The sequence below is a fragment of the Ranitomeya variabilis genome, chromosome 4, assembly GCF_051348905.1.
Source record: "Ranitomeya variabilis isolate aRanVar5 chromosome 4, aRanVar5.hap1, whole genome shotgun sequence".
Classification (NCBI taxonomy): domain Eukaryota; kingdom Metazoa; phylum Chordata; class Amphibia; order Anura; family Dendrobatidae; genus Ranitomeya; species Ranitomeya variabilis.
In genome coordinates this window covers 316,406,862-316,430,529 of record NC_135235.1, presented here as the reverse complement: position 1 = coordinate 316,430,529, position 23,668 = coordinate 316,406,862, and the positions used below count along the sequence as shown (strand labels likewise).

General features: G+C 34.2%; 21 non-coding genes across 21 annotated transcripts; all 21 read left to right on the top strand.

Moving 5' to 3' along the window:
• Window positions 1-75: 75 nt before the first annotated feature.
• On the top strand, window positions 76-158 carry TRNAL-CAG (transfer RNA leucine (anticodon CAG)). Its single transcript has one exon. It is a non-coding gene; the product is annotated as a tRNA-Leu (tRNA).
• An 897-nt stretch (window positions 159-1,055) lies between these two features.
• TRNAF-GAA (transfer RNA phenylalanine (anticodon GAA)) lies at window positions 1,056-1,128 on the top strand. The gene has a single exon. It is a non-coding gene; the product is annotated as a tRNA-Phe (tRNA).
• Window positions 1,129-2,173: 1,045 nt separating this feature from the next.
• On the top strand, window positions 2,174-2,256 carry TRNAL-CAG (transfer RNA leucine (anticodon CAG)). Its single transcript has one exon. It is a non-coding gene; the product is annotated as a tRNA-Leu (tRNA).
• Window positions 2,257-3,153: 897 nt separating this feature from the next.
• Window positions 3,154-3,226, top strand: TRNAF-GAA (transfer RNA phenylalanine (anticodon GAA)). The gene has a single exon. It is a non-coding gene; the product is annotated as a tRNA-Phe (tRNA).
• A 1,045-nt stretch (window positions 3,227-4,271) lies between these two features.
• On the top strand, window positions 4,272-4,354 carry TRNAL-CAG (transfer RNA leucine (anticodon CAG)). Its single transcript has one exon. It is a non-coding gene; the product is annotated as a tRNA-Leu (tRNA).
• An 897-nt stretch (window positions 4,355-5,251) lies between these two features.
• On the top strand, window positions 5,252-5,324 carry TRNAF-GAA (transfer RNA phenylalanine (anticodon GAA)). The gene has a single exon. It is a non-coding gene; the product is annotated as a tRNA-Phe (tRNA).
• A 992-nt stretch (window positions 5,325-6,316) lies between these two features.
• Window positions 6,317-6,389, top strand: TRNAF-GAA (transfer RNA phenylalanine (anticodon GAA)). The gene has a single exon. It is a non-coding gene; the product is annotated as a tRNA-Phe (tRNA).
• A 1,045-nt stretch (window positions 6,390-7,434) lies between these two features.
• On the top strand, window positions 7,435-7,517 carry TRNAM-CAU (transfer RNA methionine (anticodon CAU)). The gene has a single exon. It is a non-coding gene; the product is annotated as a tRNA-Met (tRNA).
• Window positions 7,518-8,414: 897 nt separating this feature from the next.
• TRNAF-GAA (transfer RNA phenylalanine (anticodon GAA)) lies at window positions 8,415-8,487 on the top strand. Its single transcript has one exon. It is a non-coding gene; the product is annotated as a tRNA-Phe (tRNA).
• A 1,042-nt stretch (window positions 8,488-9,529) lies between these two features.
• On the top strand, window positions 9,530-9,612 carry TRNAL-CAG (transfer RNA leucine (anticodon CAG)). The gene has a single exon. It is a non-coding gene; the product is annotated as a tRNA-Leu (tRNA).
• Window positions 9,613-10,509: 897 nt separating this feature from the next.
• On the top strand, window positions 10,510-10,582 carry TRNAF-GAA (transfer RNA phenylalanine (anticodon GAA)). Its single transcript has one exon. It is a non-coding gene; the product is annotated as a tRNA-Phe (tRNA).
• Window positions 10,583-11,627: 1,045 nt separating this feature from the next.
• TRNAL-CAG (transfer RNA leucine (anticodon CAG)) lies at window positions 11,628-11,710 on the top strand. The gene has a single exon. It is a non-coding gene; the product is annotated as a tRNA-Leu (tRNA).
• An 897-nt stretch (window positions 11,711-12,607) lies between these two features.
• Window positions 12,608-12,680, top strand: TRNAF-GAA (transfer RNA phenylalanine (anticodon GAA)). The gene has a single exon. It is a non-coding gene; the product is annotated as a tRNA-Phe (tRNA).
• Window positions 12,681-13,725: 1,045 nt separating this feature from the next.
• TRNAL-CAG (transfer RNA leucine (anticodon CAG)) lies at window positions 13,726-13,808 on the top strand. The gene has a single exon. It is a non-coding gene; the product is annotated as a tRNA-Leu (tRNA).
• An 897-nt stretch (window positions 13,809-14,705) lies between these two features.
• Window positions 14,706-14,778, top strand: TRNAF-GAA (transfer RNA phenylalanine (anticodon GAA)). Its single transcript has one exon. It is a non-coding gene; the product is annotated as a tRNA-Phe (tRNA).
• A 1,045-nt stretch (window positions 14,779-15,823) lies between these two features.
• Window positions 15,824-15,906, top strand: TRNAL-CAG (transfer RNA leucine (anticodon CAG)). Its single transcript has one exon. It is a non-coding gene; the product is annotated as a tRNA-Leu (tRNA).
• Window positions 15,907-16,803: 897 nt separating this feature from the next.
• Window positions 16,804-16,876, top strand: TRNAF-GAA (transfer RNA phenylalanine (anticodon GAA)). The gene has a single exon. It is a non-coding gene; the product is annotated as a tRNA-Phe (tRNA).
• A 1,041-nt stretch (window positions 16,877-17,917) lies between these two features.
• Window positions 17,918-18,000, top strand: TRNAL-CAG (transfer RNA leucine (anticodon CAG)). The gene has a single exon. It is a non-coding gene; the product is annotated as a tRNA-Leu (tRNA).
• Window positions 18,001-20,014: 2,014 nt separating this feature from the next.
• Window positions 20,015-20,097, top strand: TRNAL-CAG (transfer RNA leucine (anticodon CAG)). Its single transcript has one exon. It is a non-coding gene; the product is annotated as a tRNA-Leu (tRNA).
• A 2,014-nt stretch (window positions 20,098-22,111) lies between these two features.
• Window positions 22,112-22,194, top strand: TRNAL-CAG (transfer RNA leucine (anticodon CAG)). The gene has a single exon. It is a non-coding gene; the product is annotated as a tRNA-Leu (tRNA).
• An 896-nt stretch (window positions 22,195-23,090) lies between these two features.
• On the top strand, window positions 23,091-23,163 carry TRNAF-GAA (transfer RNA phenylalanine (anticodon GAA)). The gene has a single exon. It is a non-coding gene; the product is annotated as a tRNA-Phe (tRNA).
• Window positions 23,164-23,668: the final 505 nt, after the last annotated feature.

Below are 23,668 nucleotides of genomic sequence, written 5' to 3'. Positions count from 1 at the left end.
AATTTTCAATGACAATTACTGGTCATATTTCTTCTGACTAACTTGGAAAGAGTTAAGGCACAGAATCCACAAGAAGTCAGGATGGCCGAGTGGTCTAAGGCGCTGCGTTCAGGTCGCAGTCTCTCTTGGAGGCGTGGGTTCAAATCCCACTTCTGACATCACCTTTTCATGAAACTATACAGATTCTCAGTCAATTATTGATTAGATGGGGATCAAACCAAACTTAGCAGTGGGCCTTAAAAAATCCAATCCCAAAGTTACCACTACCTGGGAGTCTTTGGGGTGAATCTGAAATTGTCGTCTATAAATGGAACTCTAGGACCGTGAAATAGTTTTTATGTGCATATGTTAGCTGTCTTGGCACTATAAAAATACTGCCGGCGGTCAATGGGGCGGGACTATTTCAACTCTTTGTGTTCTCTTTCCCTATTAGGGTGGAGACTCCACATCCTATGGGGCTGTTCTGGGAGATTTCTATAAACTGAATTGCCGGTAAGTCTAATTTCATATTTGATTACCTCATTCATCAATAGACCATAAAAATACTTAATAAACAAAAGCTTAAAAAGCAGGTAATCATAGTTTTAAAGTCTGAAATGCACATGCGATACTGACATCTAAGTTTCAGCACATTTTGGGACAAATGTTTTCACATTGAAAGTTAACAATCATTAAAATATTTTCTCTAAATTGTTGTCTCCTTTTTTGCTCCAATTATTTGCATTTAATAGCAAATAAAACTTGATGTAACATTATGCATGCACATTGTCTTTTATGTGCAACCATCACCTGTCTCACAAACACAGGGTTTGAATGAACCTGATGAATGGAGTCAAATTGAAAATGTAAAAAAATCTCTGTCAAAATTGCTGTTTTTTTCTACTCATTCACAAAGAGTTAATGAAAGTTATTAAATATGTACAACAAAATAGCAGGAGTTTCAAATAGAAATCATGCTGCAAAAACCAGTCAAAGCAAAAATAAAAATATCTACTTTCAGGGGTTTCGCTTGACATTTGCCAAGTGTCTAGCACTCCTAAAGTTGTTTGTGTTTGGCCGAAATAGCTCAGATGGGAGAGCGTTAGACTGAAGATCTAAAGGTCTCTGGTTCGATCCCGGGTTTCGGCAACATCATTTTTCTTGATTCTTTACATTTTAAGGAGAAAATAAACAAAGCACGTGGACTGATTATTTAAAGAAAATGTAAAAGGCCTAAAAATCTTAACTATCTACAGAAAATAAAATGTTAAAAAGATGAGAAATGGGAACTTTTCCATTTGAGCAAATTATTATTTTTTTGTAATTTTTCCTCTGTTTTGTTTATTTCCATTTCACTTAGCTGTAAGAGGATTTAAAGGGAACCTGATAGCCGATAAAGAAAGCATGTATCAGACACTAGCTGAATGATTTCAACCATGTATGTTTGACTATGAAATGCTGTGGTGTATATGAATTCATTGTGAGAAGTAATTTCTAAAATGGGGTCACTTTGGGGGGGTTTCTGCTGTTTTGGTACTTTTGGTACTCTGCAAATTTTACCTGCAAACTATTCTTGCAAAATCTGCATTCCAAAATCCAAATAGCGCTCTTATTTTCAAAGCCCTGCTGTGTGGCCAAACAGTAGATTCTGAAGAAATATGGTGCATCACCGCATTTTGTGAGAAATCTAACATTTCTAACATCCTAACAAAATAAAAGGAGGTTTGAAAGTGAATGCTGACAAAAAGTACACATATGAAAAATGCTATTTATTTACATTTTTGTGTGGTGCGACAAGTTGGTTTAAGGATATAAGCAGTCAAAGAATAAAAATGACTAATATTTCAAAATTTTAAACAAAATTTAGATATTTTCACAGAAAAAAACTAAAAATATATTGACCTAAATTTACAGTTAATGTAAAGTACAATGTGTCACAAAAAACACTTTCAGAATTACGGGGATATGTAGAAGCATTCCAGAGTTATTACTGCATACAGTGATAAAAGTCATATTTTTTTAAAATGGGGCTTGGCCATTTAGCTCAAAATAGGCTTGATAACTAATAGTTTAAACAAATGTATTGAAATAAAAACTGTAATATTAAATATTTTAAAATAATTTTCAATGACAATTACTGGTCATATTTCTTCTGACTAACTTGGAAAGAGTTAAGGCACAGAATCCACAAGAAGTCAGGATGGCCGAGTGGTCTAAGGCGCTGCGTTCAGGTCGCAGTCTCTCTTGGAGGCGTGGGTTCAAATCCCACTTCTGACATCACCTTTTCATGAAACTATACAGATTCTCAGTCAATTATTGATTAGATGGGGATCAAACCAAACTTAGCAATGGGCCTTAAAAAATCCGATCCCAAAGTTACCACTACCTGGGAGTCTTTGGGGTGAATCTGAAATTGTCGTCTATAAATGGAACTCTAGGACAGTGAAATAGTTTTTATGTGCATATGTTAGCTGTCTTGGCACTATAAAAATACTGCCGGCGGTCAATGGGGCGGGACTATTTCAACTCTTTGTGTTCTCTTTCCCTATTAGGGCGTAGACTCCACATCCTATGGGGCTGTTCTGGGAGATTTCTATAAACTGAATTGCCGGTAAGTCTAATTTCATATTTGATTACCTCATTCATCAATAGACCATAAAAATACTTAATAAACAAAAGCTTAAAAAGCAGGTAATCATAGTTTTAAAGTCTGAAATGCACATGCGATACTGACATCTAAGTTTCAGCACATTTTGGGACAAATGTTTTCACATTGAAAGTTAACAATCATTAAAATATTTTCTCTAAATTGTTGTCTCCTTTTTTGCTCCAATTATTTGCATTTAATAGCAAATAAAACTTGATGTAACATTATGCATGCACATTGTCTTTTATGTGCAACCATCACCTGTCTCACAAACACAGGGTTTGAATGAACCTGATGAATGGAGTCAAATTGAAAATGTAAAAAAATCTCTGTCAAAATTGCTGTTTTTTTCTACTCATTCACAAAGAGTTAATGAAAGTTATTAAATATGTACAACAAAATAGCAGGAGTTTCAAATAGAAATCATGCTGCAAAAACCAGTCAAAGCAAAAATAAAAATATCTACTTTCAGGGGTTTCGCTTGACATTTGCCAAGTGTCTAGCACTCCTAAAGTTGTTTGTGTTTGGCCGAAATAGCTCAGATGGGAGAGCGTTAGACTGAAGATCTAAAGGTCCCTGGTTCGATCCCGGGTTTCGGCAACATCATTTTTCTTGATTCTTTACATTTTAAGGAGAAAATAAACAAAGCACGTGGACTGATTATTTAAAGAAAATGTAAAAGGCCTAAAAATCTTAACTATCTACAGAAAATAAAATGTTAAAAAGATGAGAAATGGGAACTTTTCCATTTGAGCAAATTATTATTTTTTTGTAATTTTTCCTCTGTTTTGTTTATTTCCATTTCACTTAGCTGTAAGAGGATTTAAAGGGAACCTGATAGCCGATAAAGAAAGCATGTATCAGACACTAGCTGAATGATTTCAACCATGTATGTTTGACTATGAAATGCTGTGGTGTATATGAATTCATTGTGAGAAGTAATTTCTAAAATGGGGTCACTTTGGGGGGGTTTCTGCTGTTTTGGTACTTTTGGTACTCTGCAAATTTTACCTGCAAACTATTCTTGCAAAATCTGCATTCCAAAATCCAAATAGCGCTCTTATTTTCAAAGCCCTGCTGTGTGGCCAAACAGTAGATTCTGAAGAAATATGGTGCATCACCGCATTTTGTGAGAAATCTAACATTTCTAACATCCTAACAAAATAAAAGGAGGTTTGAAAGTGAATGCTGACAAAAAGTACACATATGAAAAATGCTATTTATTTACATTTTTGTGTGGTGCGACAAGTTGGTTTAAGGATATAAGCAGTCAAAGAATAAAAATGACTAATATTTCAAAATTTTAAACAAAATTTAGATATTTTCACAGAAAAAAACTAAAAATATATTGACCTAAATTTACAGTTAATGTAAAGTACAATGTGTCACAAAAAACACTTTCAGAATTACGGGGATATGTAGAAGCATTCCAGAGTTATTACTGCATACAGTGATAAAAGTCATATTTTTTTAAAATGGGGCTTGGCCATTTAGCTCAAAATAGGCTTGATAACTAATAGTTTAAACAAATGTATTGAAATAAAAACTGTAATATTAAATATTTTAAAATAATTTTCAATGACAATTACTGGTCATATTTCTTCTGACTAACTTGGAAAGAGTTAAGGCACAGAATCCACAAGAAGTCAGGATGGCCGAGTGGTCTAAGGCGCTGCGTTCAGGTCGCAGTCTCTCTTGGAGGCGTGGGTTCAAATCCCACTTCTGACATCACCTTTTCATGAAACTATACAGATTCTCAGTCAATTATTGATTAGATGGGGATCAAACCAAACTTAGCAATGGGCCTTAAAAAATCCGATCCCAAAGTTACCACTACCTGGGAGTCTTTGGGGTGAATCTGAAATTGTCGTCTATAAATGGAACTCTAGGACCGTGAAATAGTTTTTATGTGCATATGTTAGCTGTCTTGGCACTATAAAAATACTGCCGGCGGTCAATGGGGCGGGACTATTTCAACTCTTTGTGTTCTCTTTCCCTATTAGGGCGGAGACTCCACATCCTATGGGGCTGTTCTGGGAGATTTCTATAAACTGAATTGCCGGTAAGTCTAATTTCATATTTGATTACCTCATTCATCAATAGACCATAAAAATACTTAATAAACAAAAGCTTAAAAAGCAGGTAATCATAGTTTTAAAGTCTGAAATGCACATGCGATACTGACATCTAAGTTTCAGCACATTTTGGGACAAATGTTTTCACATTGAAAGTTAACAATCATTAAAATATTTTCTCTAAATTGTTGTCTCCTTTTTTGCTCCAATTATTTGCATTTAATAACAAATAAAACTTGATGTAACATTATGCATGCACATTGTCTTTTATGTGCAACCATCACCTGTCTCACAAACACAGGGTTTGAATGAACCTGATGAATGGAGTCAAATTGAAAATGTAAAAAAATCTCTGTCAAAATTGCTGTTTTTTTCTACTCATTCACAAAGAGTTAATGAAAGTTATTAAATATGTACAACAAAATAGCAGGAGTTTCAAATAGAAATCATGCTGCAAAAACCAGTCAAAGCAAAAATAAAAATATCTACTTTCAGGGGTTTCGCTTGACATTTGCCAAGTGTCTAGCACTCCTAAAGTTGTTTGTGTTTGGCCGAAATAGCTCAGATGGGAGAACGTTAGACTGAAGATCTAAAGGTCCCTGGTTCGATCCCGGGTTTCGGCAACATCATTTTTCTTGATTCTTTACATTTTAAGGAGAAAATAAACAAAGCACGTGGACTGATTATTTAAAGAAAATGTAAAAGGCCACTTCTGACATCACCTTTTCATGAAACTGTACATATTCTCAGTCAATTATTGATTAGATGGGGATCAAACTAAACTTAGCAATGGGCCTTAAAAAATCCGATCCCAAAGTTACCACTACCTGGGAGTCTTTGGGGTGAATCTGAAATTGTCGTCTATAAACGGAACTCTAGGACCATGAAATAGTTTTTATGTGCATATGTTAGCTGTCTTGGCACTATAAAAATACTGCCGGCGGTCAATGGGGCGGGACTATTTCAACTCTTTGTGTTCTCTTTCCCTATTAGGGCGGAGACTCCACATCCTATGGGGCTGTTCTGGGAGATTTCTATAAACTGAATTGCCGGTAAGTCTAATTTCATATTTGATTACCTCATTCATCAATAGACCATAAAAATACTTAATAAACAAAAGCTTAAAAAGCAGGTAATCATAGTTTTAAAGTCTGAAATGCACATGCGATACTGACATCTAAGTTTCAGCACATTTTGGGACAAATGTTTTCACATTGAAAGTTAACAATCATTAAAATATTTTCTCTAAATTGTTGTCTCCTTTTTTGCTCCAATTATTTGCATTTAATAACAAATAAAACTTGATGTAACATTATGCATGCACATTGTCTTTTATGTGCAACCATCACCTGTCTCACAAACACAGGGTTTGAATGAACCTGATGAATGGAGTCAAATTGAAAATGTAAAAAAATCTCTGTCAAAATTGCTGTTTTTTTCTACTCATTCACAAAGAGTTAATGAAAGTTATTAAATATGTACAACAAAATAGCAGGAGTTTCAAATAGAAATCATGCTGCAAAAACCAGTCAAAGCAAAAATAAAAATATCTACTTTCAGGGGTTTCGCTTGACATTTGCCAAGTGTCTAGCACTCCTAAATCTGTTTGTGTTTGGCCGAAATAGCTCAGATGGGAGAGCGTTAGACTGAAGATCTAAAGGTCCCTGGTTCGATCCTGGGTTTCGGCAACATCATTTTTCTTGATTCTTTACATTTTAAGGAGAAAATAAACAAAGCACGTGGACTGATTATTTAAAGAAAATGTAAAAGGCCTAAAAATCTTAACTATCTACAGAAAATAAAATGTTAAAAAGATGAGAAATGGGAACTTTTCCATTTGAGCAAATTATTATTTTTTTGTAATTTTTCCTCTGTTTTGTTTATTTCCATTTCACTTAGCTGTAAGAGGATTTAAAGGGAACCTGATAGCCGATAAAGAAAGCATGTATCAGACACTAGCTGAATGATTTCAACCATGTATGTTTGACTATGAAATGCTGTGGTGTATATGAATTCATTGTGAGAAGTAATTTCTAAAATGGGGTCACTTTGGGGGGGTTTCTGCTGTTTTGGTACTTTTGGTACTCTGCAAATTTTACCTGCAAACTATTCTTGCAAAATCTGCATTCCAAAATCCAAATAGCGCTCTTATTTTCAAAGCCCTGCTGTGTGGCCAAACAGTAGATTCTGAAGAAATATGGTGCATCACCGCATTTTGTGAGAAATCTAACATTTCTAACATCCTAACAAAATAAAAGGAGGTTTGAAAGTGAATGCTGACAAAAAGTACACATATGAAAAATGCTATTTATTTACATTTTTGTGTGGTGCGACAAGTTGGTTTAAGGATATAAGCAGTCAAAGAATAAAAATGACTAATATTTCAAAATTTTAAACAAAATTTAGATATTTTCACAGAAAAAAACTAAAAATATATTGACCTAAATTTACAGTTAATGTAAAGTACAATGTGTCACAAAAAACACTTTCAGAATTACGGGGATATGTAGAAGCATTCCAGAGTTATTACTGCATACAGTGATAAAAGTCATATTTTTTTAAAATGGGGCTTGGCCATTTAGCTCAAAATAGGCTTGATAACTAATAGTTTAAACAAATGTATTGAAATAAAAACTGTAATATTAAATATTTTAAAATAATTTTCAATGACAATTACTGGTCATATTTCTTCTGACTAACTTGGAAAGAGTTAAGGCACAGAATCCACAAGAAGTCAGGATGGCCGAGTGGTCTAAGGCGCTGCGTTCATGTCGCAGTCTCTCTTGGAGGCGTGGGTTCAAATCCCACTTCTGACATCACCTTTTCATGAAACTATACAGATTCTCAGTCAATTATTGATTAGATGGGGATCAAACCAAACTTAGCAATGGGCCTTAAAAAATCCAATCCCAAAGTTACCACTACCTGGGAGTCTTTGGGGTGAATCTGAAATTGTCGTCTATAAATGGAACTCTAGGACCGTGAAATAGTTTTTATGTGCATATGTTAGCTGTCTTGGCACTATAAAAATACTGCCGGCGGTCAATGGGGCGGGACTATTTCAACTCTTTGTGTTCTCTTTCCCTATTAGGGCGGAGACTCCACATCCTATGGGGCTGTTCTGGGAGATTTCTATAAACTGAATTGCCGGTAAGTCTAATTTCATATTTGATTACCTCATTCATCAATAGACCATAAAAATACTTAATAAACAAAAGCTTAAAAAGCAGGTAATCATAGTTTTAAAGTCTGAAATGCACATGCGATACTGACATCTAAGTTTCAGCACATTTTGGGACAAATGTTTTCACATTGAAAGTTAACAATCATTAAAATATTTTCTCTAAATTGTTGTCTCCTTTTTTGCTCCAATTATTTGCATTTAATAACAAATAAAACTTGATGTAACATTATGCATGCACATTGTCTTTTATGTGCAACCATCACCTGTCTCACAAACACAGGGTTTGAATGAACCTGATGAATGGAGTCAAATTGAAAATGTAAAAAAATCTCTGTCAAAATTGCTGTTTTTTTCTACTCATTTACAAAGAGTTAATGAAAGTTATTAAATATGTACAACAAAATAGCAGGAGTTTCAAATAGAAATCATGCTGCAAAAACCAGTCAAAGCAAAAATAAAAATATCTACTTTCAGGGGTTTCGCTTGACATTTGCCAAGTGTCTAGCACTCCTAAAGCTGTTTGTGTTTGGCCGAAATAGCTCAGATGGGAGAGCGTTAGACTGAAGATCTAAAGGTCCCTGGTTCGATCCCGGGTTTCGGCAACATCATTTTTCTTGATTCTTTACATTTTAAGGAGAAAATAAACAAAGCACGTGGACTGATTATTTAAAGAAAATGTAAAAGGCCTAAAAATCTTAACTATCTACAGAAAATAAAATGTTAAAAAGATGAGAAATGGGAACTTTTCCATTTGAGCAAATTATTTTTTTGTAATTTTTCCTCTGTTTTGTTTATTTCCATTTCACTTAGCTGTAAGAGGATTTAAAGGGAACCTGATAGCCGATAAAGAAAGCATGTATCAGACACTAGCTGAATGATTTCAACCATGTATGTTTGACTATGAAATGCTGTGGTGTATATGAATTCATTGTGAGAAGTAATTTCTAAAATGGGGTCACTTTGGGGGGGTTTCTGCTGTTTTGGTACTTTTGGTACTCTGCAAATTTTACCTGCAAACTATTCTTGCAAAATCTGCATTCCAAAATCCAAATAGCGCTCTTATTTTCAAAGCCCTGCTGTGTGGCCAAACAGTAGATTCTGAAGAAATATGGTGCATCACCGCATTTTGTGAGAAATCTAACATTTCTAACATCCTAACAAAATAAAAGGAGGTTTGAAAGTGAATGCTGACAAAAAGTACACATATGAAAAATGCTATTTATTTACATTTTTGTGTGGTGCGACAAGTTGGTTTAAGGATATAAGCAGTCAAAGAATAAAAATGACTAATATTTCAAAATTTTAAACAAAATTTAGATATTTTCACAGAAAAAAACTAAAAATATATTGACCTAAATTTACAGTTAATGTAAAGTACAATGTGTCACAAAAAACACTTTCAGAATTACGGGGATATGTAGAAGCATTCCAGAGTTATTACTGCATACAGTGATAAAAGTCATATTTTTTTAAAATGGGGCTTGGCCATTTAGCTCAAAATAGGCTTGATAACTAATAGTTTAAACAAATGTATTGAAATAAAAACTGTAATATTAAATATTTTAAAATAATTTTCAATGACAATTACTGGTCATATTTCTTCTGACTAACTTGGAAAGAGTTAAGGCACAGAATCCACAAGAAGTCAGGATGGCCGAGTGGTCTAAGGCGCTGCGTTCAGGTCGCAGTCTCTCTTGGAGGCGTGGGTTCAAATCCCACTTCTGACATCACCTTTTCATGAAACTATACAGATTCTCAGTCAATTATTGATTAGATGGGGATCAAACCAAACTTAGCAGTGGGCCTTAAAAAATCCAATCCCAAAGTTACCACTACCTGGGAGTCTTTGGGGTGAATCTGAAATTGTCGTCTATAAATGGAACTCTAGGACCGTGAAATAGTTTTTATGTGCATATGTTAGCTGTCTTGGCACTATAAAAATACTGCCGGCGGTCAATGGGGCGGGACTATTTCAACTCTTTGTGTTCTCTTTCCCTATTAGGGTGGAGACTCCACATCCTATGGGGCTGTTCTGGGAGATTTCTATAAACTGAATTGCCGGTAAGTCTAATTTCATATTTGATTACCTCATTCATCAATAGACCATAAAAATACTTAATAAACAAAAGCTTAAAAAGCAGGTAATCATAGTTTTAAAGTCTGAAATGCACATGCGATACTGACATCTAAGTTTCAGCACATTTTGGGACAAATGTTTTCACATTGAAAGTTAACAATCATTAAAATATTTTCTCTAAATTGTTGTCTCCTTTTTTGCTCCAATTATTTGCATTTAATAGCAAATAAAACTTGATGTAACATTATGCATGCACATTGTCTTTTATGTGCAACCATCACCTGTCTCACAAACACAGGGTTTGAATGAACCTGATGAATGGAGTCAAATTGAAAATGTAAAAAAATCTCTGTCAAAATTGCTGTTTTTTTCTACTCATTCACAAAGAGTTAATGAAAGTTATTAAATATGTACAACAAAATAGCAGGAGTTTCAAATAGAAATCATGCTGCAAAAACCAGTCAAAGCAAAAATAAAAATATCTACTTTCAGGGGTTTCGCTTGACATTTGCCAAGTGTCTAGCACTCCTAAAGTTGTTTGTGTTTGGCCGAAATAGCTCAGATGGGAGAGCGTTAGACTGAAGATCTAAAGGTCTCTGGTTCGATCCCGGGTTTCGGCAACATCATTTTTCTTGATTCTTTACATTTTAAGGAGAAAATAAACAAAGCACGTGGACTGATTATTTAAAGAAAATGTAAAAGGCCTAAAAATCTTAACTATCTACAGAAAATAAAATGTTAAAAAGATGAGAAATGGGAACTTTTCCATTTGAGCAAATTATTATTTTTTTGTAATTTTTCCTCTGTTTTGTTTATTTCCATTTCACTTAGCTGTAAGAGGATTTAAAGGGAACCTGATAGCCGATAAAGAAAGCATGTATCAGACACTAGCTGAATGATTTCAACCATGTATGTTTGACTATGAAATGCTGTGGTGTATATGAATTCATTGTGAGAAGTAATTTCTAAAATGGGGTCACTTTGGGGGGGTTTCTGCTGTTTTGGTACTTTTGGTACTCTGCAAATTTTACCTGCAAACTATTCTTGCAAAATCTGCATTCCAAAATCCAAATAGCGCTCTTATTTTCAAAGCCCTGCTGTGTGGCCAAACAGTAGATTCTGAAGAAATATGGTGCATCACCGCATTTTGTGAGAAATCTAACATTTCTAACATCCTAACAAAATAAAAGGAGGTTTGAAAGTGAATGCTGACAAAAAGTACACATATGAAAAATGCTATTTATTTACATTTTTGTGTGGTGCGACAAGTTGGTTTAAGGATATAAGCAGTCAAAGAATAAAAATGACTAATATTTCAAAATTTTAAACAAAATTTAGATATTTTCACAGAAAAAAACTAAAAATATATTGACCTAAATTTACAGTTAATGTAAAGTACAATGTGTCACAAAAAACACTTTCAGAATTACGGGGATATGTAGAAGCATTCCAGAGTTATTACTGCATACAGTGATAAAAGTCATATTTTTTTAAAATGGGGCTTGGCCATTTAGCTCAAAATAGGCTTGATAACTAATAGTTTAAACAAATGTATTGAAATAAAAACTGTAATATTAAATATTTTAAAATAATTTTCAATGACAATTACTGGTCATATTTCTTCTGACTAACTTGGAAAGAGTTAAGGCACAGAATCCACAAGAAGTCAGGATGGCCGAGTGGTCTAAGGCGCTGCGTTCAGGTCGCAGTCTCTCTTGGAGGCGTGGGTTCAAATCCCACTTCTGACATCACCTTTTCATGAAACTATACAGATTCTCAGTCAATTATTGATTAGATGGGGATCAAACCAAACTTAGCAATGGGCCTTAAAAAATCCGATCCCAAAGTTACCACTACCTGGGAGTCTTTGGGGTGAATCTGAAATTGTCGTCTATAAATGGAACTCTAGGACAGTGAAATAGTTTTTATGTGCATATGTTAGCTGTCTTGGCACTATAAAAATACTGCCGGCGGTCAATGGGGCGGGACTATTTCAACTCTTTGTGTTCTCTTTCCCTATTAGGGCGTAGACTCCACATCCTATGGGGCTGTTCTGGGAGATTTCTATAAACTGAATTGCCGGTAAGTCTAATTTCATATTTGATTACCTCATTCATCAATAGACCATAAAAATACTTAATAAACAAAAGCTTAAAAAGCAGGTAATCATAGTTTTAAAGTCTGAAATGCACATGCGATACTGACATCTAAGTTTCAGCACATTTTGGGACAAATGTTTTCACATTGAAAGTTAACAATCATTAAAATATTTTCTCTAAATTGTTGTCTCCTTTTTTGCTCCAATTATTTGCATTTAATAGCAAATAAAACTTGATGTAACATTATGCATGCACATTGTCTTTTATGTGCAACCATCACCTGTCTCACAAACACAGGGTTTGAATGAACCTGATGAATGGAGTCAAATTGAAAATGTAAAAAAATCTCTGTCAAAATTGCTGTTTTTTTCTACTCATTCACAAAGAGTTAATGAAAGTTATTAAATATGTACAACAAAATAGCAGGAGTTTCAAATAGAAATCATGCTGCAAAAACCAGTCAAAGCAAAAATAAAAATATCTACTTTCAGGGGTTTCGCTTGACATTTGCCAAGTGTCTAGCACTCCTAAAGTTGTTTGTGTTTGGCCGAAATAGCTCAGATGGGAGAGCGTTAGACTGAAGATCTAAAGGTCCCTGGTTCGATCCCGGGTTTCGGCAACATCATTTTTCTTGATTCTTTACATTTTAAGGAGAAAATAAACAAAGCACGTGGACTGATTATTTAAAGAAAATGTAAAAGGCCTAAAAATCTTAACTATCTACAGAAAATAAAATGTTAAAAAGATGAGAAATGGGAACTTTTCCATTTGAGCAAATTATTATTTTTTTGTAATTTTTCCTCTGTTTTGTTTATTTCCATTTCACTTAGCTGTAAGAGGATTTAAAGGGAACCTGATAGCCGATAAAGAAAGCATGTATCAGACACTAGCTGAATGATTTCAACCATGTATGTTTGACTATGAAATGCTGTGGTGTATATGAATTCATTGTGAGAAGTAATTTCTAAAATGGGGTCACTTTGGGGGGGTTTCTGCTGTTTTGGTACTTTTGGTACTCTGCAAATTTTACCTGCAAACTATTCTTGCAAAATCTGCATTCCAAAATCCAAATAGCGCTCTTATTTTCAAAGCCCTGCTGTGTGGCCAAACAGTAGATTCTGAAGAAATATGGTGCATCACCGCATTTTGTGAGAAATCTAACATTTCTAACATCCTAACAAAATAAAAGGAGGTTTGAAAGTGAATGCTGACAAAAAGTACACATATGAAAAATGCTATTTATTTACATTTTTGTGTGGTGCGACAAGTTGGTTTAAGGATATAAGCAGTCAAAGAATAAAAATGACTAATATTTCAAAATTTTAAACAAAATTTAGATATTTTCACAGAAAAAAACTAAAAATATATTGACCTAAATTTACAGTTAATGTAAAGTACAATGTGTCACAAAAAACACTTTCAGAATTACGGGGATATGTAGAAGCATTCCAGAGTTATTACTGCATACAGTGATAAAAGTCATATTTTTTTAAAATGGGGCTTGGCCATTTAGCTCAAAATAGGCTTGATAACTAATAGTTTAAACAAATGTATTGAAATAAAAACTGTAATATTAAATATTTTAAAATAATTTTCAATGACAATTACTGGTCATATTTCTTCTGACTAACTTGGAAAGAGTTAAGGCACAGAATCCACAAGAAGTCAGGATGGCCGAGTGGTCTAAGGCGCTGCGTTCAGGTCGCAGTCTCTCTTGGAGGCGTGGGTTCAAATCCCACTTCTGACATCACCTTTTCATGAAACTATACAGATTCTCAGTCAATTATTGATTAGATGGGGATCAAACCAAACTTAGCAATGGGCCTTAAAAAATCCGATCCCAAAGTTACCACTACCTGGGAGTCTTTGGGGTGAATCTGAAATTGTCGTCTATAAATGGAACTCTAGGACCGTGAAATAGTTTTTATGTGCATATGTTAGCTGTCTTGGCACTATAAAAATACTGCCGGCGGTCAATGGGGCGGGACTATTTCAACTCTTTGTGTTCTCTTTCCCTATTAGGGCGGAGACTCCACATCCTATGGGGCTGTTCTGGGAGATTTCTATAAACTGAATTGCCGGTAAGTCTAATTTCATATTTGATTACCTCATTCATCAATAGACCATAAAAATACTTAATAAACAAAAGCTTAAAAAGCAGGTAATCATAGTTTTAAAGTCTGAAATGCACATGCGATACTGACATCTAAGTTTCAGCACATTTTGGGACAAATGTTTTCACATTGAAAGTTAACAATCATTAAAATATTTTCTCTAAATTGTTGTCTCCTTTTTTGCTCCAATTATTTGCATTTAATAACAAATAAAACTTGATGTAACATTATGCATGCACATTGTCTTTTATGTGCAACCATCACCTGTCTCACAAACACAGGGTTTGAATGAACCTGATGAATGGAGTCAAATTGAAAATGTAAAAAAATCTCTGTCAAAATTGCTGTTTTTTTCTACTCATTCACAAAGAGTTAATGAAAGTTATTAAATATGTACAACAAAATAGCAGGAGTTTCAAATAGAAATCATGCTGCAAAAACCAGTCAAAGCAAAAATAAAAATATCTACTTTCAGGGGTTTCGCTTGACATTTGCCAAGTGTCTAGCACTCCTAAAGCTGTTTGTGTTTGGCCGAAATAGCTCAGATGGGAGAGCGTTAGACTGAAGATCTAAAGGTCCCTGGTTCGATCCCGGGTTTCGGCAACATCATTTTTCTTGATTCTTTACATTTTAAGGAGAAAATAAACAAAGCACGTGGACTGATTATTTAAAGAAAATGTAAAAGGCCTAAAAATCTTAACTATCTACAGAAAATAAAATGTTAAAAAGATGAGAAATGGGAACTTTTCCATTTGAGCAAATTATTATTTTTTTGTTATTTTTCCTCTGTTTTGTTTATTTCCATTTCACTTAGCTGTAAGAGGATTTAAAGGGAACCTGATAGCCGATAAAGAAAGCATGTATCAGACACTAGCTGAATGATTTCAACCATGTATGTTTGACTATGAAATGCTGTGGTGTATATGAATTCATTGTGAGAAGTAATTTCTAAAATGGGGTCACTTTGGGGGGGTTTCTGCTGTTTTGGTACTTTTGGTACTCTGCAAATTTTACCTGCAAACTATTCTTGCAAAATCTGCATTCCAAAATCCAAATAGCGCTCTTATTTTCAAAGCCCTGCTGTGTGGCCAAACAGTAGATTCTGAAGAAATATGGTGCATCACCGCATTTTGTGAGAAATCTAACATTTCTAACATCCTAACAAAATAAAAGGAGGTTTGAAAGTGAATGCTGACAAAAAGTACACATATGACAAATGCTATTTATTTACATTTTTGTGTGGTGCGACAAGTTGGTTTAAGGATATAAGCAGTCAAAGAATAAAAATGACTAATATTTCAAAATTTTAAACAAAATTTAGATATTTTCACAGAAAAAAACTAAAAATATATTGACCTAAATTTACAGTTAATGTAAAGTACAATGTGTCACAAAAAACACTTTCAGAATTACGGGGATATGTAGAAGCATTCCAGAGTTATTACTGCATACAGTGATAAAAGTCATATTTTTTTAAAATGGGGCTTGGCCATTTAGCTCAAAATAGGCTTGATAACTAATAGTTTAAACAAATGTATTGAAATAAAAACTGTAATATTAAATATTTTAAAATAATTTTCAATGACAATTACTGGTCATATTTCTTCTGACTAACTTGGAAAGAGTTAAGGCACAGAATCCACAAGAAGTCAGGATGGCCGAGTGGTCTAAGGCGCTGCGTTCAGGTCGCAGTCTCTCTTGGAGGCGTGGGTTCAAATCCCACTTCTGACATCACCTTTTCATGAAACTATACAGATTCTCAGTCAATTATTGATTAGATGGGGATCAAACCAAACTTAGCAATGGGCCTTAAAAAATCCGATCCCAAAGTTACCACTACCTGGGAGTCTTTGGGGTGAATCTGAAATTGTCGTCTATAAATGGAACTCTAGGACCGTGAAATAGTTTTTATGTGCATATGTTAGCTGTCTTGGCACTATAAAAATACTGCCGGCGGTCAATGGGGCGGGACTATTTCAACTCTTTGTGTTCTCTTTCCCTATTAGGGCGGAGACTCCACATCCTATGGGGCTGTTCTGGGAGATTTCTATAAACTGAATTGCCGGTAAGTCTAATTTCATATTTGATTACCTCATTCATCAATAGACCATAAAAATACTTAATAAACAAAAGCTTAAAAAGCAGGTAATCATAGTTTTAAAGTCTGAAATGCACATGCGATACTGACATCTAAGTTTCAGCACATTTTGGGACAAATGTTTTCACATTGAAAGTTAACAATCATTAAAATATTTTCTCTAAATTGTTGTCTCCTTTTTTGCTCCAATTATTTGCATTTAATAACAAATAAAACTTGATGTAACATTATGCATGCACATTGTCTTTTATGTGCAACCATCACCTGTCTCACAAACACAGGGTTTGAATGAACCTGATGAATGGAGTCAAATTGAAAATGTAAAAAAATCTCTGTCAAAATTGCTGTTTTTTTCTACTCATTCACAAAGAGTTAATGAAAGTTATTAAATATGTACAACAAAATAGCAGGAGTTTCAAATAGAAATCATGCTGCAAAAACCAGTCAAAGCAAAAATAAAAATATCTACTTTCAGGGGTTTCGCTTGACATTTGCCAAGTGTCTAGCACTCCTAAAGCTGTTTGTGTTTGGCCGAAATAGCTCAGATGGGAGAGCGTTAGACTGAAGATCTAAAGGTCCCTGGTTCGATCCTGGGTTTCGGCAACATCATTTTTCTTGATTCTTTACATTTTAAGGAGAAAATAAACAAAGCACGTGGACTATTTAAAGAAAATGTAAAAGGCCTAAAAATCTTAACTATCTACAGAAAATAAAATGTTAAAAAGATGAGAAATGGGAACTTTTCCATTTGAGCAAATTATTATTTTTTTGTAATTTTTCCTCTGTTTTGTTTATTTCCATTTCACTTAGCTGTAAGAGGATTTAAAGGGAACCTGATGGCTGATAAAGAAAGCATGTATCAGACACTAGCTGAATGATTTCAACCATGTATGTTTGACTATGAAATGCTGTGGTGTATATGAATTCATTGTGAGAAGTAATTTCTAAAATGGGGTCACTTTGGGGGGGTTTCTGCTGTTTTGGTACTTTTGGTACTCTGCAAATTTTACCTGCAAACTATTCTTGCAAAATCTGCATTCCAAAATCCAAATAGCGCTCTTATTTTCAAAGCCCTGCTGTGTGGCCAAACAGTAGATTCTGAAGAAATATGGTGCATCACCGCATTTTGTGAGAAATCTAACATTTCTAACATCCTAACAAAATAAAAGGAGGTTTGAAAGTGAATGCTGACAAAAAGTATACATATGAAAAATGCTATTTATTTACATTTTTGTGTGGTGCGACAAGTTGGTTTAAGGATATAAGCAGTCAAAGAATAAAAATGACTAATATTTCAAAATTTTAAACAAAATTTAGATATTTTCACAGAAAAAAACTAAAAATATATTGACCTAAATTTACAGTTAATGTAAAGTACAATGTGTCACAAAAAACACTTTCAGAATTACGGGGATATGTAGAAGCATTCCAGAGTTATTACTGCATACAGTGATAAAAGTCATATTTTTTTAAAATGGGGCTTGGCCATTTAGCTCAAAATAGGCTTGATAACTAATAGTTTAAACAAATGTATTGAAATAAAAACTGTAATATTAAATATTTTAAAATAATTTTCAATGACAATTACTGGTCATATTTCTTCTGACTAACTTGGAAAGAGTTAAGGCACAGAATCCACAAGAAGTCAGGATGGCCGAGTGGTCTAAGGCGCTGCGTTCAGGTCGCAGTCTCTCTTGGAGGCGTGGGTTCAAATCCCACTTCTGACATCACCTTTTCATGAAACTGTACAGATTACAGTCAATTATTGATTAGATGGGGATCAAACCAAACTTAGCAATGGGCCTTAAAAAACCTGATCCCAAAGTTACCACTACCTGGGAGTCTTTGGGGTGAATCTGAATTTGTCGTCTATAAACAGAACTCTAGGACCGTGAAATAGTTTTTATGTGCATATGTTAGCTGTCTTGGCACTATAAAAATACTGCGGGCGGTCAATGGGGCGGGACTATTTCAACTCTTTGTGTTCTCTTTCCCTATTAGGGCGGAGACTCCACATCCTATGGGGCTGTTCTGGGAGATTTCTATAAACTGAATTGCCGGTAAGTCTAATTTCATATTTGATTACCTCATTCATCAATAGACCATAAAAATACTTAATAAACAAAAGCTTAAAAAGCAGGTAATCATAGTTTTAAAGTCTGAAATGCACATGCGATACTGACATCTAAGTTTCAGCACATTTTGGGACAAATGTTTTCACATTGAAAGTTAACAATCATTAAAATATTTTCTCTAAATTGTTCTCTCCTTTTTTGCTCCAATTATTTGCATTTAATAACAAATAAAACTTGATGTAACATTATGCATGCACATTGTCTTTTATGTGCAACCATCACCTGTCTCACAAACACAGGGTTTGAATGAACCTGATGAATGGAGTCAAATTGAAAATGTAAAAAAATCTCTGTCAAAATTGCTGTTTTTTTCTACTCATTCACAAAGAGTTAATGAAAGTTATTAAATATGTACAACAAAATAGCAGGAGTTTCAAATAGAAATCATGCTGCAAAAACCAGTCAAAGCAAAAATAAAAATATCTACTTTCAGGGGTTTCGCTTGACATTTGCCAAGTGTCTAGCACTCCTAAAGTTGTTTGTGTTTGGCCGACATAGCTCAGATGGGAGAGCGTTAGACTGAAGATCTAAAGGTCCGTGGTTCGATCCCGGGTTTCGGCAACATCATTTTTCTTGATTCTTTACATTTTAAGGAGAAAATAAACAAAGCACGTGGACTGATTATTTAAAGAAAATGTAAAAGGCCTAAAAATCTTAACTATCTACAGAAAATAAAATGTTAAAAAGATGAGAAATGGGAACTTTTCCATTTGAGCAAATTATTATTTTTTTGTAATTTTTCCTCTGTTTTGTTTATTTCCATTTCACTTAGCTGTAAGAGGATTTAAAGGGAACCTGATAGCTGATAAAGAAAGCATGTATCAGACACTAGCTGAATGATTTCAACCATGTATGTTTGACTATGAAATGCTGTGGTGTATATGAATTCATTGTGAGAAGTAATTTCTATAATGGGGTCACTTTGGGGGGGTTTCTGCTGTTTTGGTACTTTTGGTACTCTGCAAATTTTACCTGCAAACTATTCTTGCAAAATCTGCATTCCAAAATCCAAATAGCGCTCTTATTTTCAAAGCCCTGCTGTGTGGCCAAACAGTAGATTCTGAAGAAATATGGTGCATCACTGCATTTTGTGAGAAATCTAACATTTCTAACATCCTAACAAAATAAAAGGAGGTTTGAAAGTGAATGCTGACAAAAAGTACACATATGAAAAATGCTATTTATTTACATTTTTGTGTGGTGCGACAAGTTGGTTTAAGGATATAAGCAGTCAAAGAATAAAAATGACTAATATTTCAAAATTTTAAACAAAATTTAGATATTTTCACAGAAAAAAACTAAAAATATATTGACCTAAATTTACAGTTAATGTAAAGTACAATGTGTCACAAAAAACACTTTCAGAATTACGGGGATATGTAGAAGCATTCCAGAGTTATTACTGCATACAGTGATAAAAGTCATATTTTTTTAAAATGGGGCTTGGCCATTTAGCTCAAAATAGGCTTGATAACTAATAGTTTAAACAAATGTATTGAAATAAAAACTGTAATATTAAATATTTTAAAATAATTTTCAATGGCAATTACTGGTCATATTTCTTCTGACTAACTTGGAAAGAGTTAAGGCACAGAACCCACAAGAAGTCAGGATGGCCGAGTGGTCTAAGGCGCTGCGTTCAGGTCGCAGTCTCTCTTGGAGGCGTGGGTTCAAATTCCACTTCTGACATCACCTTTTCATGAAACTATACAGATTCTCAGTCAATTATTGATTAGATGGGGATCAAACCAAACTTAGCAATGGGCCTTAAAAAATCCGATCCCAAAGTTACCACTACCTGGGAGTCTTTGGGGTGAATCTGAATTTGTCGTCTATAAACAGAACTCTAGGACCGTGAAATAGTTTTTATGTGCATATGTTAGCTGTCTTGGCACTATAAAAATACTGCGGGCGGTCAATGGGGCGGGACTATTTCAACTCTTTGTGTTCTCTTTCCCTATTAGGGCGGAGACTCCACATCCTATGGGGCTGTTCTGGGAGATTTCTATAAACTGAATTGCCGGTAAGTCTAATTTCATATTTGATTACCTCATTCATCAATAGACCATAAAAATACTTAATAAACAAAAGCTTAAAAAGCAGGTAATCATAGTTTTAAAGTCTGAAATGCACATGCGATACTGACATCTAAGTTTCAGCACATTTTGGGACAAATGTTTTCACATTGAAAGTTAACAATCATGAAAATATTTTCTCTAAATTGTTCTCTCCTTTTTTGCTCCAATTATTTGCATTTAATAACAAATAAAACTTGATGTAACATTATGCATGCACATTGTCTTTTATGTGCAACCATCACCTGTCTCACAAACACAGGGTTTGAATGAACCTGATGAATGGAGTCAAATTGAAAATGTAAAAAAACTCTGTCAAAATTGCTGTTTTTTTCTACTCATTCACAAAGAGTTAATGAAAGTTATTAAATATGTACAACAAAATAGCAGGAGTTTCAAATAGAAATCATGCTGCAAAAACCAGTCAAAGCAAAAATAAAAATATCTACTTTCAGGGGTTTCGCTTGACATTTGCCAAGTGTCTAGCACTCCTAAAGTTGTTTGTGTTTGGCCGACATAGCTCAGATGGGAGAGCGTTAGACTGAAGATCTAAAGGTCCGTGGTTCGATCCCGGGTTTCGGCAACATCATTTTTCTTGATTCTTTACATTTTAAGGAGAAAATAAACAAAGCACGTGGACTGATTATTTAAAGAAAATGTAAAAGGCCTAAAAATCTTAACTATCTACAGAAAATAAAATGTTAAAAAGATGAGAAATGGGAACTTTTCCATTTGAGCAAATTATTATTTTTTTGTAATTTTTCCTCTGTTTTGTTTATTTCCATTTCACTTAGCTGTAAGAGGATTTAAAGGGAACCTGATAGCTGATAAAGAAAGCATGTATCAGACACTAGCTGAATGATTTCAACCATGTATGTTTGACTATGAAATGCTGTGGTGTATATGAATTCATTGTGAGAAGTAATTTCTATAATGGGGTCACTTTGGGGGGGTTTCTGCTGTTTTGGTACTTTTGGTACTCTGCAAATTTTACCTGCAAACTATTCTTGCAAAATCTGCATTCCAAAATCCAAATAGCGCTCTTATTTTCAAAGCCCTGCTGTGTGGCCAAACAGTAGATTCTGAAGAAATATGGTGCATCACTGCATTTTGTGAGAAATCTAACATTTCTAACATCCTAACAAAATAAAAGGAGGTTTGAAAGTGAATGCTGACAAAAAGTACACATATGAAAAATGCTATTTATTTACATTTTTGTGTGGTGCGACAAGTTGGTTTAAGGATATAAGCAGTCAAAGAATAAAAATGACTAATATTTCAAAATTTTAAACAAAATTTAGATATTTTCACAGAAAAAAACTAAAAATATATTGACCTAAATTTACAGTTAATGTAAAGTACAATGTGTCACAAAAAACACTTTCAGAATTACGGGGATATGTAGAAGCATTCCAGAGTTATTACTGCATACAGTGATAAAAGTCATATTTTTTTAAAATGGGGCTTGGCCATTTAGCTCAAAATAGGCTTGATAACTAATAGTTTAAACAAATGTATTGAAATAAAAACTGTAATATTAAATATTTTAAAATAATTTTCAATGGCAATTACTGGTCATATTTCTTCTGACTAACTTGGAAAGAGTTAAGGCACAGAACCCACAAGAAGTCAGGATGGCCGAGTGGTCTAAGGCGCTGCGTTCAGGTCGCAGTCTCTCTTGGAGGCGTGGGTTCAAATTCCACTTCTGACATCACCTTTTCATGAAACTATACAGATTCTCAGTCAATTATTGATTAGATGGGGATCAAACCAAACTTAGCAATGGGCCTTAAAAAATCCGATCCCAAAGTTACCACTACCTGGGAGTCTTTGGGGTGAATCTGAATTTGTCGTCTATAAACAGAACTCTAGGACCGTGAAATAGTTTTTATGTGCATATGTTAGCTGTCTTGGCACTATAAAAATACTGCGGGCGGTCAATGGGGCGGGACTATTTCAACTCTTTGTGTTCTCTTTCCCTATTAGGGCGGAGACTCCACATCCTATGGGGCTGTTCTGGGAGATTTCTATAAACTGAATTGCCGGTAAGTCTAATTTCATATTTGATTACCTCATTCATCAATAGACCATAAAAATACTTAATAAACAAAAGCTTAAAAAGCAGGTAATCATAGTTTTAAAGTCTGAAATGCACATGCGATACTGACATCTAAGTTTCAGCACATTTTGGGACAAATGTTTTCACATTGAAAGTTAACAATCATGAAAATATTTTCTCTAAATTGTTCTCTCCTTTTTTGCTCCAATTATTTGCATTTAATAACAAATAAAACTTGATGTAACATTATGCATGCACATTGTCTTTTATGTGCAACCATCACCTGTCTCACAAACACAGGGTTTGAATGAACCTGATGAATGGAGTCAAATTGAAAATGTAAAAAAACTCTGTCAAAATTGCTGTTTTTTTCTACTCATTCACAAAGAGTTAATGAAAGTTATTAAATATGTACAACAAAATAGCAGGAGTTTCAAATAGAAATCATGCTGCAAAAACCAGTCAAAGCAAAAATAAAAATATCTACTTTCAGGGGTTTCGCTTGACATTTGCCAAGTGTCTAGCACTCCTAAAGCTGTTTGTGTTTGGCCGAAATAGCTCAGATGGGAGAGCGTTAGACTGAAGATCTAAAGGTCCCTGGTTCGATCCTGGGTTTCGGCAACATCATTTTTCTTGATTCTTTACATTTTAAGGAGAAAATAAACAAAGCACGTGGACTATTTAAAGAAAATGTAAAAGGCCTAAAAATCTTAACTATCTACAGAAAATAAAATGTTAAAAAGATGACAAATGGGAACTTTTCCATTTGAGCAAATTATTATTTTTTTGTAATTTTTCCTCTGTTTTGTTTATTTCCATTTCACTTAGCTGTAAGAGGATGTAAAGGGAACCTGATGGCTGATAAAGAAAGCATGTATCAGACACTAGCTGAATGATTTCAACCATGTATGTTTGACTATGAAATGCTGTGGTGTATATGAATTCATTGTGAGAAGTAATTTCTAAAATGGGGTCACTTTGGGGGGGTTTCTGCTGTTTTGGTACTTTTGGTACTCTGCAAATTTTACCTGCAAACTATTCTTGCAAAATCTGCATTCCAAAATCCAAATAGCGCTCTTATTTTCAAAGCCCTGCTGTGTGGCCAAACAGTAGATTCTGAAGAAAT